A 16,739-nucleotide genomic window follows, 5' to 3' on the forward strand; every position below is an offset into this window, starting at 1 on the left:
ATTGAAGCAGTGATCAAAAACCTCCCAAAAAACAAGAGCCCAGGACCTGATGGATTCCCTGCGGAATTCTATCAAACTTTCAAAGAAGATATAACATCTATTCTCCTGAAGCTGTTTCAAAAAATTGAAGCAGAAGGAAAACTTCCAAACACTTTTTATGAAGCCAGCATTACCCTGATCCCCAAACCAGGCAAAGACCCTACCAAAAAGGAGAATTTCAGACCAATATCACTGATGAATATGGATGCAAAGATTCTCAACAAGATCCTAGCAAACGAGAGCCAACAGTAAATTAAAAAAGATTATCCACCACAACCAGGTGGGATTCATCCGTGTGTTACAAGGATGGTTCAACATTCGCAAATCAATCAATGTGATAGAACAAATCACTAAGAGAACAGAAAAGAACCACATAGTCCTCTCAATTGATGCAGAAAAAGCATTTGAAAAAATCCAGCATCTATTCCTGATTAAAACACTTCAATGTATAGGGATAGAGGGAATATTCCTGCACTTCATATAATCTATCTATGAAAGACCCACAGAAAATATCATCCTTAATGGAAAAAAGCTTGCAGCCTTCCTATTGAGCTCAGGAACACGACAAGGATGCCCACTCTCACCACTCTTGTTCAACATAGTATTAGAAGTCCTAGCAATGGCAATCAGACAAGAAAGTGAAATAAAAGGTATCCAAATTGGCAAGGAAGTAGTCAAACTCTCTCTCTTCACAGATAACATGATTCTTTATATGGAAAACCCCCAAGACTCCACCCCCAAACTACTAGAAGAGATACAGCAATTCAGTAACATGGAGGGTACAAACACAATGGACAAAAATCAGTGGCTTTCTTATACACTAACAGCGAAAATACAGAAAGGGAAATTAGAGAATTGATTCCATTTACTATAGCACCAAGAACCATAAGATACCTGGGAATAAACCTAACCAAAGAGGTAAAGGACCTGTACTCGAGGAACTACAGAACAGTCATGAAAGAAATTGAAGAAGACACAAAAAGATGGAAGACTGTCCCATGCTCTTGGATTGGAAGAATAAACATTGTTAAAATGTCTATACTGCCTACAGCAGTCTATACTTTTAATGCCATTCCGATCAAAATTCCACCGGTATTTTTCAAAAAGCTGGAGCAAATAATCCTAAAATTTGTATGGAATCAGAAGAGATCCCGAATGCTAAGGAAATGTTGAAATACAAAGATAAAACTTGTGGCCTCAAATTACCTGATTTCAAATTTTACTACAAAGCTGTGATCACCGAGAGAGTGGTATGGCATATAAATAGACACATAGATCAATGGAGTACAGTAGAGACCCCAGATGGAACCTCATCTTTATGGTCAAATAATCTTCGACAAAACAGGAAAAAAATATATGGTGGCTAAAAGACAGTCTCTTCAATAAATGGTGCTGGGAAAATTGTAAAACTATATGTAGAAGAATGAAACTTGACCATTCTCTTACACCATACACAAACATAAACTCAAAATAGTTAAAAGACCTTAACGTGAGACAGGAATCCATCAGAATCCTAGAGGAGAACATAGGCAGTAACCTCTTCGATATCAGCCACAGCAACTTCTTTCAAGATATGTCTCCAAAAACAAAGGATACAAAAGCGAAAATGAACTTTCAGGACTTCCTCAAGATCAAAAGCTTCTGAACAGTAAAGGAAACAGTCAACAAAACATAGAGGTAGCCCACAGAATGGCAGAAGATATTTGCAAATGACAGTGCAAACAAAAGGGCCATGATCTATAAAGAACTCCTCAAACGCACCACACACAAAACAGATAATCATATCAAAGAAATGGGCAGAGGATATGAACAGACACTTCTCCAATGAAGACATACAAATGGCTATCAAACACATGAAAAAATGCTCATCATCACTAGCCATCAGAAAATTTCAAATTTAAACCACATTGAGATACCACCTCACACTGGTTAGAATGGCCAAAATTAGTAAGACAGGAAACAACGTGTGTTGGAGAGGTTGTGGATAAAGAGGTACCCTCTTCCACTGTTGGTGGGAATGCAAGTTGGTGCAGCCACTTTGGAGAACAGTGTGGAGATTCCTCAAGAAATTAAGAATAGAGCTTCCCTATGACCCTGCAGTTGCCCTACTGGGTATTTACCACAAAGATTAAGAAGTAGTGACTAGAAGGGCCCTTTGTACCCCAATGTTTATAGCAGCAATGGCTATGGTTGCCAAACTGTGGAAAGAACCAAGATGCCCTTCAATGGATAAATGGATAAAGAAGATGTGGTCCATATACACGATGGAGTATTATGCCTCCATCAGAAAGGATGAATACACAACTTTTGTAGCAACATGGACTGGACTGGTAGAAATTTTGCTGAGTGAAATAAGTCAAGCAGAGAGAGTCAAATGTCATATGGTTTCACTTATTTGCGGAGAATAACAAATAACATGGAGGACATGGCGAGATGGAGAGGAGAAGGGAGTTGAAGGAAATTGGAAGGGGAGATGAACTATGAGAGAATATGGACCCTGAAAAACAACCTGAGGGTTTTGAAGGGGGGGTGGGTGGGAAGTTGTGGAACCAGGTGTTGGGTAATAGGGAGAGCACATATTGCATGGAACACTGGGTGTGGTGCAAAAACGAATATTGTTACACTGAAAAGAAATTTTAAAAAAGTGAAAAAAAATGTTAGTTTTAATTCTAGTGAAATTCTCTATCATCTGTTGGAAAACAAAGCTGCATTTTTTTTTCTTGGACACAAACATAAACGGAATTTTTAAGAAAATAAAATTTAAAAATATGTAGCACTGTATGGTATGCTTTGGATTCTCAGAATTTGGATGTTATAAGTGCAATAAAAATGCTAATTCAAGAAAAAAAATGGGCAGAAGATATGAACAGACACTTCTCTAATGAAGACATACAAATGGCTATCAGACACATCAAAAGATGTTCATCATCACTAGCCATCAGGGAGATTCAAAATATAACCACATTGGGATACCACCTTACACCAGTTAGAATGGCCGAAATTAGCAAGACAGGAAACAACGTGTGTTGGAGAGGATGTGGAGAAAGCGGAACCCTGTTACATTGTTGGTGGGAATGCAAGTTGGTGCAGCTGCTTTGGAGAACAGTGTGGAGATTCCTCAAGAAATTACAAATAGAGCTTCCCTATGACCCTTCAATTGTACTACTAGGTATTTACCCCGAAGATACAGATGTAGTGAAAAGAAGGGCCATCTGTACCCCAATGTTTATAGCAGCAATGGCCACGGTCACCAAACTGTGGAAAGAACCAATTTGCACTTCAACGGATGAATGGATAAGGAAGATGTGGTCCATATACACTATGGAGTATTATGCCTCCATCAGAAAGGATAAATACCCAACTTTTTTAGCAACATGGTTGGGACTGGAAGAGATTATGCTGTGTGAAATAAGTCAAGCAGAGAGAGTCAAGTATTATATGGTTTCACTTATTTCTGGAGCAGAACAAAGAACATGGAGGACATGGGGAGATGGAGAGGAGAAGGGAGTTGAGAGAAATTTGAAGGGGAGATGAACCATGAGCGACTATGGTCTCTGAAAAACAACCTGAGGGTTTTGAAGGGGCAGGGGTTGGGAGGTTGGGGGAAAAAGGTGGTGGGTATTAGGGAGGCACGTGTTGCCTGGAGTAATGGGTGTGGTGCAAAAACAATGAATAGTATTACAGTGAAAATAAATTAAAAAAAAAAAACTTACAAAAGGGGCCCCTGTGTGACTCAGTGAGTTAAAGCCTCTGCCTTCATCTCAGGTCATGATCCTAGGGTCCTGGGATCCAGCTCCGCATTGGGTTTTCTGCTCATCAGGGAGCCTGCTTCCCTTTCTCACTCTCTGTGTGCCTCTCTGCCTACTTTGATCTCTGTCTGTCAAATAAATAAATGAAATCTTTTTTAAAATGTGGAAAAGAAAATAGAAGAAAAAAAAAAGAGTCCCAGCCAATTTCTTATTTTTTAAACAATTCCTAAGGGCAAAAAGACCCGTTATAAGATAAGAGCACTGCAGCAATAACTATACTAGCCAATTTGACTGAAATTTTATTATGTTCTATTCACTACTCCAAATACACACACACACACACACACACACACACACACACAGACACAGTTTAACTTTCAAAAAGCCCTTATGATAGTTGTACAAGCGATTATTGTCCCTATGTTATAGGACTAGACTGAATTAAGACAAGGAAATGTTAAGCAACTCTCCCTTTTAACCAAGGTCAGTAAGTGATAGTGATAGAGATAGTGTTTGAGTCAAGGGTACACTCTTAGCTAGGACACTATATTTTAAATAGAACTCTAAAGGAATCTAGTATGATGCATCCAACTTTCTCAGTGATTTTCTCCTGGGTTCATGTCTAAATCTGTAATGAAAATATACAAAATACTTATATTATACTACATTATAGTATGGATAGGGGAAAAAAACGTGAAAATTCATCTAGGCCATAGCTATGAACTACTGAAGTAAGGTTATGCAGTTACAATTACATGATTTCCTTTCCTCTGACCCCCGTGGTGAGGGCAGAGTATGACCCCTGTTAGATACCAAATGCCCAGGGGTCACACTTGGATCTGCGCTCTGGGGAGAGTTAGGTCATCTTACAAATCCTTTCGATCCCTTTAATTTCTCAGACAATCACCTCTCAATTAGAAGTAGGAGTGGTTCATTCTGTTCAGAAGGAAATGTCTGGCTTTCAAAGAAAGTGTACTTCCTTGACATTTCAAGAGGAATGGGTTCTGTAGCTGGGGCCGTGTAAGAGAAAAAATTCTTAACTTGGGATATTCATTTAAAATCAAGACCATGGTATCTTTTTGATGCCAGTCTTGCTCCTTTGATGCATTCTGACTTTGGAATTAAAAGGGAAGTAGTATTAAGAGACTGATGCCCTACTTGGTTGAGAACAGAACAGTTTAAGAGATTTTACATATTTAGACCATTGTAAGATATTACTTGTGATAGATTAACTGACTTCGTATATTCTTGTTAAGTCAACTTAATTTCTTTTTTCATTAAGTGACCTCCATTATGATGCTTACAATTCTGTTATTTAAAAAAATCGTTTACTTCAACATGAATACATTAGACCAGCTATTCTTAAAATCACTTGGTTTCAAAATGAGTGTACAGTGTAAAGTTACTGAGGATCCAAAAGTTATGTAAGTTATAAGGTATTTATATTTACCACAACAAAGACTAGAAAATTTTAAACATTTTATTTTTTAAAAGATTTTATTTATTTATATGACAGGAAGAGTGACAGCAAGCAAGGGAACACAAGCAGGGGAAAAGGGAGAAGCAGGCTTCTCACTTAGCAGCAAGGCCCATATGGGGCTTGATTCCAGGACCCTGGGATCATGACCTGAGCTGAACGCAGATGCATAATGACTGAGGCACCCAGATGCCCCAAATTCAAACACTTTAAAATAAAAATAAACCGTTGAATCCTATTGGCTAGTATTTTGGCGAGAATTTTTCGTCTGTGTTCATCAAGGATATTGGTCTGTGTTCTCTTTTTTGGTGGGATCCTTCTCTGGTTTTGGGATCAAGGTGATGCTGGCCTCATAGAATGAGTTTGGAAGTTTTCCTTCTATTTCTATTTTTTGGAACAGTTTCAGGAGAATAGGAATGAGTTCTTCTTGAAATGTTTGGTAGAATTCCCCTGGGAAGCCGTCTGGCCCTGGGCTTTTGTTTGTTTGGAGATTTTTGATGACTGTTTCAATCTCCTTACTGGTTATGGGCCTGTTCAGGTTTTCTCTTTCTTCCTGGTTCAGTTGTGGTAGTTTATATGTCTCTAGGAATGCATCCATTTCTTCTAGATTGTCAAATTTGTTGGCGGAGAGTTGCTCATAGTATGTTCTTATAATTGTCTGTATTTCTTTGGTGTTAGTTGTGATCTCTCCTCTTTCATTCATGATTTTATTGATTTGGGTCCTTTCTCTTTTCTTTTTGATGAGTCTGGCCAGGAGTTTATCAATCTTATTGATTCTTTCAAAGAACCAGCTCCTAGTTTCATTGATTTTTTCTATTGTTTTTTTTTTTTTCTTTTTGGTTTCTATTTCATTGATTTGTGCTCTGATCTTTATGATTTCTCTTCTCCTGCTGGGTTTAGGGTTTCTTTCTTGTTCTTTCTCCAGCTCCCTTACGTGTAGGGTTAGGTTGTGTACTTGAGGCCTTTCTTGTTTCTTGAGAAAGGCTTGTACCGCTATATATTTTCCTATCAGGACTGCCTTTGCTGTGTCCCATAGATTTTGAACTGTTGTGATTTCATTATCATTTGTTTCCATGAATTTTTTCAGTTCTTCTTTAATTTCCTGGTTGACCCATTCATTCTTTAGAAGGATGCTGTTTAGTCTCCATTTATTTGGGTTCTTTCCAGCTTTCCTCTTGTGATTGAAAGGATTATTCACCACGATCAAGTGGGATTTATTCCAGGGCTGCAGGGTTGGTTCAACATCCGCAAATCAATCAATGTGATACAACACATTAATAAAAGAAAGAACAAGAACCATATGATACTCTCTATAGATGCTGAAAAAGCATTTGGCAAAGTGCAGCATCCCTTCCTGATCAAAACTCTTCAAAGTGTAGGGATAGAGGGCACATACCTCAATATTATCAAAGCCATCTATGAAAAACCCACCGCAAATATCATTCTCAATGGAGAAAAACTGAAAGCTTTTCCTCTAAGGTCAGGAACACGGCAGGGATGTCCATTATCACCACTGCTATTAAACATAGTACTAGAAGTCCAAGCCTCAGCAATCAGACAACAAAAAGAAATTAAAGGCATCCAAATTGGTAAAGAAGAAGTCAAACTATCACTCTTTGCAGATGATATGATACTATATGTGGAGAACCCAAAAGACTCCACTCCAAAACTGCTAGAACTTGTACAGGAATTCAGTAAAGTGTCAGGATATAAAATCAATGCACAGAAATCAGTTGCATTTCTGTACACCAACAACAAGACAGAAGAAAGAGAAATTAAGGAGTCAATCCCATTTACAATTGCACCCAAAACTATAAGATACCTAGGAATAAACCTAACCAAAGAGGCTACGAATCTATACACAGAAAATTATAAAGTACTCATGAAAGAAATTGAGGAAGACACAAAAAAATGGAAAAATGTTCCATGCTCCTGGATTGGAAGAATAAATATTGTGAAAATGTCTATGCTACCTAAAGCAATCTACACATTTAATGCAATCCCTATCAAAATACTATCCATTTTTTCAAAGAAATGGAACAAATAATCCTAAAATTTATATGGAACCAGAAAAGACCTCGAATAGCCAAAGGAATATTGAAAAAGAAAGCCAAAGTTGGTGGCATCACAATTCCGGACTTCAAGCTCTATTACAAAGCTGTCATCATCAAGACAGCATGGTACTGGCACAAAAACAGACACATAGATCAATGGAACAGAATAGAGAGCCCAGAAATAGACCCTCAACTCTATGGTCAACTAATCTTCGACAAAGCAGGAAAGAATGTCCAATGGAAAAAAGACAGCCTCTTCAATAAATGGTGCTGGGAAAATTGGACAGCCACATGCAGAAAAATCAAATTGGACCACTTCTTTACACCACACACGAAAAATAGACTCCAAATGGATGAAGGACCTCAGTGTGAGAAAGGAATCCATCAATCCTTGAGGAGAATGCAGGCAGCAACCTCTTCTACCTCAGCCGTAGCAACATCTTCCTAGGAACAACGGCAAAGGCAAGGGAAGCAAGGGCAAAAATGAACTATTGGGATTTCATCAAGATCAAAAGCTTTTGCACAGCAAAGGAAACAGTTACCAAAACCAAAAGACAACTGACAGAATGGGAGAAGATATTTGCAAACGACATATCAGATAAAGGGCTAGTATCCAAAATTTATAAGGAACTTAGCAAACTCAACACCCAAAGAACAAACAATCCAATCAAGAAATGGGCAGAGGACATGAACAGACATTTCTGCAAAGAAGACATCCAGATGGCCAACAGACCCATGAAAAAGTGCTCCACGTCACTCGGCATCAGGGAAATACAAATCAAAACCACAATGAGATATCACCTCACACCAGTCAGAATGGCTAAAATTAACAAGTTAGGAAATGACAGATGCTGGTGAGGATGCGGAGAAAGGGGAACCCTCCTCCACTGTTGGTGGGAATGCAAGCTGGTGCAACTACTCTGGAAAACAGCATGGAGGTTCCTCAAAATGTTCAAAATAGAACTACCCTATGACCCAGCAATTGCACTACTGGGTATTTACCCTAAAGATACAGACATAGTGATCCGAAGGGGCCCGTGTACCCGAATGTTTATAGCAGCAATGTCTACAATAGCCAAACTATGGAAAGAACCTAGATGTCCATCAACAGATGAATGGATAAAGAAGATGTGGTATATATACACAATGGAATACTATGCAGCCATCAAAAGAAATGAAATCTTGCCATTTGTGACGACGTGGATGGAACTAGAGCGTATCATACTTTGTGAAATAAGTCAATCGGAGAAAGACAACTATCATATGATCTCCCTGATATGAGGACGTGGAGATGCAACATGAGGGGTTAGGGGGATAGGAGAAGAATAAATGAAACAAGATGGGATTGGGAGGGAGACAAACCATAAATGACTCTTAATCTCACAAAACAAACTGGGGTTTGCTGGGGGGAGGTGGGATTGGGAGAGGGGGAGGGGGCTATGGACATTGGGGAGGGGAGGCAACCCATAAGAGACTATGGACTCTGAAAAACAACCTGAGGGTTTTGAAGGGTCAGGGGTGGGAGGTTGGGGGAACAGGTGGTGGGTAATAGGGAGGGCACGTTTTGCATGGAGCACTGAGTGTTGTGCAAAAACAATGAATACTGTTATGCTGAAAAAAATAAATAAAATGGGAAAAAAATAAAAATAAATATAAACCCATTATATATTAAGTCTTTATGAAAAATATCTGTTTACCAAAATTTCAAAAATGACAAAAGTATATATATATATAAGTATATATAATATATATATTATATAAAAGTATATATATATAATATATATATAAGTATATATTATATATATTATATAAAAGTATATATATATATGATTTATATACATATATGATATAAATCATATATATTATATAAATCATATATATATACATATATATACACACACATATATATGTATGTATATATGTATATATACATATATGTATATATACATACATATATATAAATCACATATATATACTTTTATTATATAAAAGTATATATATATACTTTTATATTATATATATATTAGAATTACAGGCCTTAAAGAGAGAAAGTCTCAGTCTCCTATTTGGTTCTCTGCTCCATATGCTATTTTGATTAAAGATTATGTAGAAAAACTAGTTTCTCACAAATATGTAGTTGGAAAAGAGAGGGGTATTTTAGTAGCTTTTCAGTATTCTTTCATACTAAACCAAAAGTTGAAAAGTATTGTTTATTTGTTTTAAGTTACAGTATGGATCTAAAACTATATCAATACAATTTTGTTACATTAAAATTGGTTGGATTTTTTTGCCCATGACTAATTTCATAATATCCTAGATTAGTAATTTGAAAGTAATTTGAATCAGGCTGATTTCCCAAATGTTGATTCTTTTTGTTAAACAGTATATAGAGGTCATATTCATTATTAATGTTACCATCCATCTCATCAGAACAGTCTTGAAGTCCTGGGAAGTTGTCAAACTTAATATGGAAAATACAAGTCTTCCAGAATTCAAAACTCAACACTCAAATTTTGTCATTAACACACACAGTCAACTGCCTTTTTTAATTTCTATTTTCTTAAGTCATCTCTTCTCCCCATGTGGGGGTTCAAACTCACAATTCCAAGATCAGGAGTCATTTGTTCCACCAACTGGGCCAGCCAGGTGTCCCTGTCTACTGTATCATAAAGTGACAAACTTACCTTGTCTGTTTCAGAGAACGTATGGAAATACCCAAGTATAAACTCATCAGTTCTTTTCCAAGCAAAATTGGTGTTAACACAGAAGAAAGCAACCAGCTCAAGTCACAACTCAAGCAACTGCCCTAGTGCTTTCCCCCAGATGATGTACAATCATACTTGAGTATATGGCAAAGCTGCTTGATGCATGGTTCCCACTTTTTCACAGAAGAGCAAAAGGTTAATAATTCAGGGGTTGGTAATTAAAAAAACTCATAACTTTTACTGCTTCAGTGAGGATTTTAAGGGAAATTTACCCTTGATTTTTTAAGTGCACTCTGAGTGCACTGCAGTAAAAACACCTGGACAAGAACAGGTTGATGCTAATGCCTTGACTCATGCAGAAGTGGGTAATAATATGTTTGCATCAGTGCAAATATCAATAAAATGAGTAAGGCAAGTAATGTCTCCCATTATTAGGAAATAGTTCAATCTTTCTGACTCTCTGAAAGGTCCACAAATCATACTTGCAGAACAGCCAGCAGACAGTCACACCAAGTATATGCATTTACATTTAAAGTACTACTGATATTATGAATCTGAGCTTAAATTCTTGAGTATGGAGAAGGGATATAAAAGATACGCCATCCATTCCCCCTTTTAAATTATAAAAACTTATTTCTTAGGACACTAACTGTTAGCAATGCAAACCAAATGGAAGATTTATGGGCAAATGCTCTACCTGTAGGTGTGTGAGATACACATAAACACTCCAGACAACAAAATGGACACACTTTCCAGAAACCACTGGGAAAACTTTTTCAAGGCTACTCAGTACCGTGTATTGCTCAAATTCATTCACAGTGTTCCTATTTGCCTTATTAAGAAAGCAATTAACTTTAGAATTAGAAAAGTCTGCATATGAGGTGACCACACCTAATTGTAAGATAACTTCTCTTTTCAGAGTTACAAACAAAAGATAAGTGTAGAAATATAAACAATGAAGCACATATTTGGCCGAGAACAATCTGCAGTTCTCAATGTTGACAGGGAAAGGACATTGCCAGGTGTAGAAGCCAAGGACAGCCCACCTTCTCAAGCTGCCGCCCAGCACTATTTGTGCACATTTGTAAAGGGAATGCCACATTCTTGGTAGGGTAAGCAACAAAGCAGACTTCTCAAGACTCAGACTAAAAACCTAGCTCTGATGACTGCTTACCACATATGTATACAAAACAAAAATCTCCCTATCAATTTGAAATCGGAGCTGGATGAGTAAGTAGATTGGACAGTCTTCAGAGAGACACACAGAGAGAAGAGAAACAGTGTTTGAGGAGGTTATTCAGAGGAAGTGGCCACCAGATGACCCATGACCTGGATCCCAACATTGGAGGCTCCATCCCTTGTCCCCTGGTCCTTGGACTGTGTGTTCCCATCTGCCTTCTCCACTCCTAGAGGCTGTCTGACAGACACAAGCCTTGAGATAATGCTGTGGTGTTGAGAGGACCTAGACAATTATATACATGACTAAATCCAGTTAAGGTCTCTGCATAAATTTTTAAGATTCTGGCAGGCTGGCCTGAAGACTGACTCATTTTATAGCCACGCAAGACAAGCCTCATATGTAAATTCCTTGCTTATTAAACCTGCCAACTACTGATCTGAAGCACGGGCTTCTTCCACCTCTCCCTGCCCTCCGAATATGGATGCAGCTTTCCAATCTGACCCAGGAGCTGCAGAGGAGCTTTGAAACCAGACACATAGGCACACAGGCAGATGGAGGTGAGAGACAGGGAAAAGAGAGACAAGAGGCCGAAGAGAGTCAATATGCGCATTAGACACCCCAAATTAAACCAGATAATGGAAAAAACTAAGGTTTGTATTTCAATTTTGTGACAATCATTATGGTTTTGATATATCAAGTAGAGCCTAGTAATTGGTTTTCTATTTAACTTTAATGTAAAAATTCCTTTCCTATGCAGAAACATGGAAAACCATCTTTAAGCACATGCCCCAATTTCATGACATGTTTGTCACCTTTTCTCCAAGAATAGCTATGGCAAAAGGCAACATGCCAATGTACCCATTTACTAGTAGTTACTTCTATTGGTTGTGCCCTCAAAGGGTCCATCTAAGGATCAACTGTGCTATTGTTCATGTGTACTGCCTTAAGAGGCCTAACTGATCTGGCCACTCAAGTATCAGTTTTAATGTGCTGTCTGTTGCCAAACCAGCCATTTATAAGGATTACTTTTCAGAATGACAAACAGAAGATTTAAAGCTTGACCCAGTTTCCAGTTATTGAACATCTCCTTTAGTAGTGTTAGGGTCCATGATCAAAGACTGATGCAAAGCAGAAGTCCAGCAAAGCTTTATTTCACGCCAAGCATTGAAAATCAAACCAACCAGTCGGGGCCCTCTCTTTCAAAGAGGCTACAATGACCAGGACACTGAGCCCAACGTTGCCGCTCTGGACTACCCAAAAATGACCCTACCTGACGCCGATGCTGCTTCTCGATGGCGAGGCCCATTCCCGATGACAAGGTCGCTCCTCGACGACGAGGCCACTCCCCAAAGATGACGCCACTCCCCGAGGTCTACCCTACCTGATGACGACCCTTCCCGGAGGCGCTGCTTTCCAGCAAAGCCGCTCCCCAGCAACCCCGCCATTCCTGATGATGATGCTTCTCCTGAAGACCACGATGCTTAAGACGCGCACGACACGCACGATGCTCACGACACTCTGGATGACTACTCTTCCCAGCCTCACAGACTAACCTTTATAGAGGTGGTCGAGCCCGGCCCACACACAGGCGGCCAATGAGATTGCAATACACAGGGAAAACTGCACAGTCATGCTAGGTCGGCAATACGGCTTGCCAACTGAATTTCAATTTACCATAGTAAATACATGCACGCCCCACTGATTGGATGTCTTCATCCGGCCTGGCCCACCACTATATCTGGGGTTTGAAAGTAAGTTTCTCTGGGAGGGGCAGGGTCAATTCCAGTTTGCAACAAAATGGCTCAATCTGGCTAGCCAGACCCTTAAAGTAGAGTATCAGCACAAACTTTCAAAAGCACGTATCCAAGCAAACACACTTTGCCACAGTTCCTGCTACTTCTGAATTATTGACTTCAGGTTGGTCTTCTTGAAGGCCTCATAGTGGGATTTGTGCTGATTCTCTGGAACTGCTTCACAAAGTCCATTTCTTCTCCTACGCAAAAGGCTCTGGGGCAGACTGATGACAATGTCTTTCACTTTCATGCACTTATGGAATTAATAGTTCTCAAATAGTTTACAAAAAGATGTACAAAATGTGAGTAGTCATGACCTACAATTACCTTGTTACTTTTGATAAGTGTCTACATGTTTGTTTGTGCTTTTTTTTGGAGGGGAGAGATTTATACAACAGTCCTACTACTTAGGTGTTAAGAAAAAAGGAATGGATTATTGTAAACAGACCCTTGCAGGCAGACAATGAGAACAAAAGAGGAATAAAAATGAACACACACAATAAAGATGAAAGATCACATTTCTCTGTGGACGTCACTGAAAGCTTCTGACCAAAGTAGAGCCTTTAGAGAGCTCAAGTTTAAAAAACAAAACAAAACAAAACAAAACAAAACAAAAAAAACAAACAAACGAACAAAAACAAAACCCAGTACTCCTCATCCTGGCTGTACCCTCTGCCCTGGGTTGACTCATGGGTCATTGCTGGGTCAACATGGCCAGCAGGAGAGGGTGGACAGGGGCTTTCAACAGAATATGGCCTACATGACACTGTCTGTTTGCTCTTTGTTGAGTGATCAGGTGCACAGCTCGCTTTCAATCTTTTATCTCCCTGTTCATGTCTTTGCCTGTAATCCCTAAAGTCAATGCCCTAGAGATACGAGAACATGAAATTTGCAGGGTAAAGCGTTTGTGATTCAGTGGGATAGAAACCCTCCACTGCTCGCCTTCCCTATGTTCTCTGTGTTCAAGGCAATTAGATCCAAAAAGCACTGATGCGGTGATCCAACTTGGTTTTTTATATTGGAAAAATAAAAATCAGTCAAATAGCAGGCTATAGAATCAAACTGCCTGGCTTAAATACTAAGTGATGTTGAGAAAACTACTGTCAAGATTCTAATCCTTAATATCTCCATCTGTAAAATGGGAACAATAACACCTCAAGGGCAGAGGATTAAATGGCATAATATATATAAAGCACTTACCATTCAATAATTATTAGTAAAGAAATGGAGAGGGAAGGAGAAAAGCCTTATAGTGAGTGAGAGAGAAGAGAGGAACAGGTGCTTTTAAATATAATTAATTCAATATCCCACTTATTCTATGATAAATTCAGATGATTTTGTGTAAAAATAATCTACAGATTCAATATAAACACACTTGAGTTTAACTTAATAAAACCCTATAAAATAACTATGATAAAATATAAGAATTCACTATGTATTTATATAATATGTATTCTAACCAGCAGCTGTGCCAGTAACAAAATAAGGGAATAAAATGTCCTCAGGCTTTAAATGTGTGGCTTTCACAACCTTTTTAACAGTAGCCCACCAAAAATATACTTAATGAGAGATAAGATAATGACACAAAACTAAAGTTTCACAAAACAATCCTCACACTCATTACATGTCTTATTTTAAAAAATCTTACTTTATTCTCTCTTGATATTTTCTATAGTTTCATTTTAAAAAGGTAGTAATGACCCAGTGAATTAATATCATGATCACCCACTGCAACTTGAAAAATAAATAGATTTAAGCTATGATGTCTTTATTTAATTAACTTTATTACACATTTTCAGGATAGTCACCATTTTATGTGGCCTGAACAGGAACAAGACCTAGGGTCGTAAAACTGAGGGCCTCAAATATGACCGTACTCTATACGAGAGAGTGTCAGGGGTCAAAAATCATATTGCACTGGTGAAATAAGAGGTATTCCATATAAACGGTTGGTTAGAATGATCTGCCCTGCCATCAGTCTGGCAAACGTCCACATAATAAATATTACAGCAGGTCAAGGTCTAGATCCCCATTAGTCCTGTGTCACTCTACTTCAACAATGACTTAGTCACCTGATCTAATGTAGTATAAGCCCTAATGGTTGGCTTTTTTCTGTGTGATATGAGTGCCTGACTTTGGCTTTGATTGCAAAGACGTCCACTTCAGAGAGGACTATCCCCATTGAGCTCAATACTGGCCACAGGACTGGATAAAGTGTTCAGAAGCACCCGCATCTGCCCCAGCCTAAGACCCTGGCTGATTTTTTTTCTCTTTCATGCTCTAAAATCTAACCCTCATATTTTACATTCACCAATAAGGAGTGAACCTGCGAAAACTCTAGACTCCCACCCTCACCCCTAGTGAAAGCAGAACCCCAGGCCCTAGCACATTCCTGCTTTCTCTTCCTACCCAGGATCCTGCTGTGAGTGCCCAGGGATGCCCCACCTCATTTCCAGACTCACCCTCACCAAAGTTTCCTGACAGTTACCAGTGAGGGCATCTTGCAGTCATGGTAGGACTCCCAAGGGCAAGTTCAGTAACAGCACTGGTTACTGATAGGTGGACCGACAGGCAGACAACACGCAAGTAGAAGGCTGGTGAATCCGGGCTGGGAGATACCATGGAAGCTGCTCCAGAGAAGACCTTCCATGTACAGGCTCACCAGATGCCTCAGGGAGAACACATCTACCCCTGAGCTATGAGAAGGGACAGTATGACAGTTTTTCACTGGCTTGAAAATAAATATGTGTACATTTAGCATCCTTTTATTATTATTATTATTATTATTATTATTATTATTATTATTTTTCATTTAGCAGAATGTAACCTGAGTGTTGCTTTTCTTGTACAGACTCACTGGTTGCAACCCCATGGTTGTAGAAGTGGCTCATGGGGGGGGCTGTGGGGGGCTGTGTGTGCAATATAGTCCACTTATCTCTAACTAACACACACTATAGTAATATATTCTTGTAAATTTCTGAACAGCCAAGTTTGCATAGGTCAGTTAACCACAGTTCTTTCTCGGTGTCCTGCTGAAAAACCTAGAATGACTTCTGTTCATTTCAACTGTGCATACCCCTCCCTCTGATAAAGGACTTTTTTTTTCCCCTTTGGCGAGGGTGGAGGTCAGTCCTGCTCTCCTTTAGTCTATTTGATGGAGAAAATAAGTCCAGATCCTACCACCTTCATCTTTAAGTATACGTATATGACCATTGGAGCTCTACATCCTGTCAGGTCCAATTAGCAGCAACCTCCTCTACAGTGGATTGGGGGGGATGGCATTTGCTAGAACAGTTAGAAAGCAATAGCTGTGGATTTATAAACAAAATGGCAAAACTCTTCTGGGTTACAAAGGAAAGGGGAATGCACTGAAGAAAGGGGAAAGAATTTGATTTCCAGTATTCTTAAGTACAGCTGTTTGAGCTTAGAAGGACATAATACCAATGTTCCCCTTAAACTTCTTAGTTATAGGAGCCAGTAAAAATCCTCTCTCCCACTTTGTATTTTAAGCTAGACTGGACTTGTGTTATCACTAGAAACCAAAGTATATTAACTAATCTTTCCCTCCCATATTCCATTCCCTAAGGCTTACCATTTAGCACCATAGCCCTGTCTCCTACACCATCTAGATTAGCACCACTCAACAAGATTATCTCCCATAGATGCTGGGACTTTGATCTCAGTCTGCTCACCACTGCTTGAAAAAGCCAGGTGAGTTTAAACTTTTCTCATGACATTGCTC

The 16,739-nt window shown here is 38.9% G+C and overlaps 1 pseudogene; it reads right to left on the reverse strand.

Moving 5' to 3' along the window:
• Positions 1-12,649, reverse strand: part of LOC123936519 — a 51,853-nt pseudogene extending 39,204 nt beyond the window's left edge.
• Between the last annotated feature and the right edge of the window lie 4,090 nt (positions 12,650-16,739).

Source organism: Meles meles, unplaced genomic scaffold (assembly GCF_922984935.1).
Source record: "Meles meles unplaced genomic scaffold, mMelMel3.1 paternal haplotype, whole genome shotgun sequence".
NCBI lineage: Eukaryota > Metazoa > Chordata > Mammalia > Carnivora > Mustelidae > Meles > Meles meles.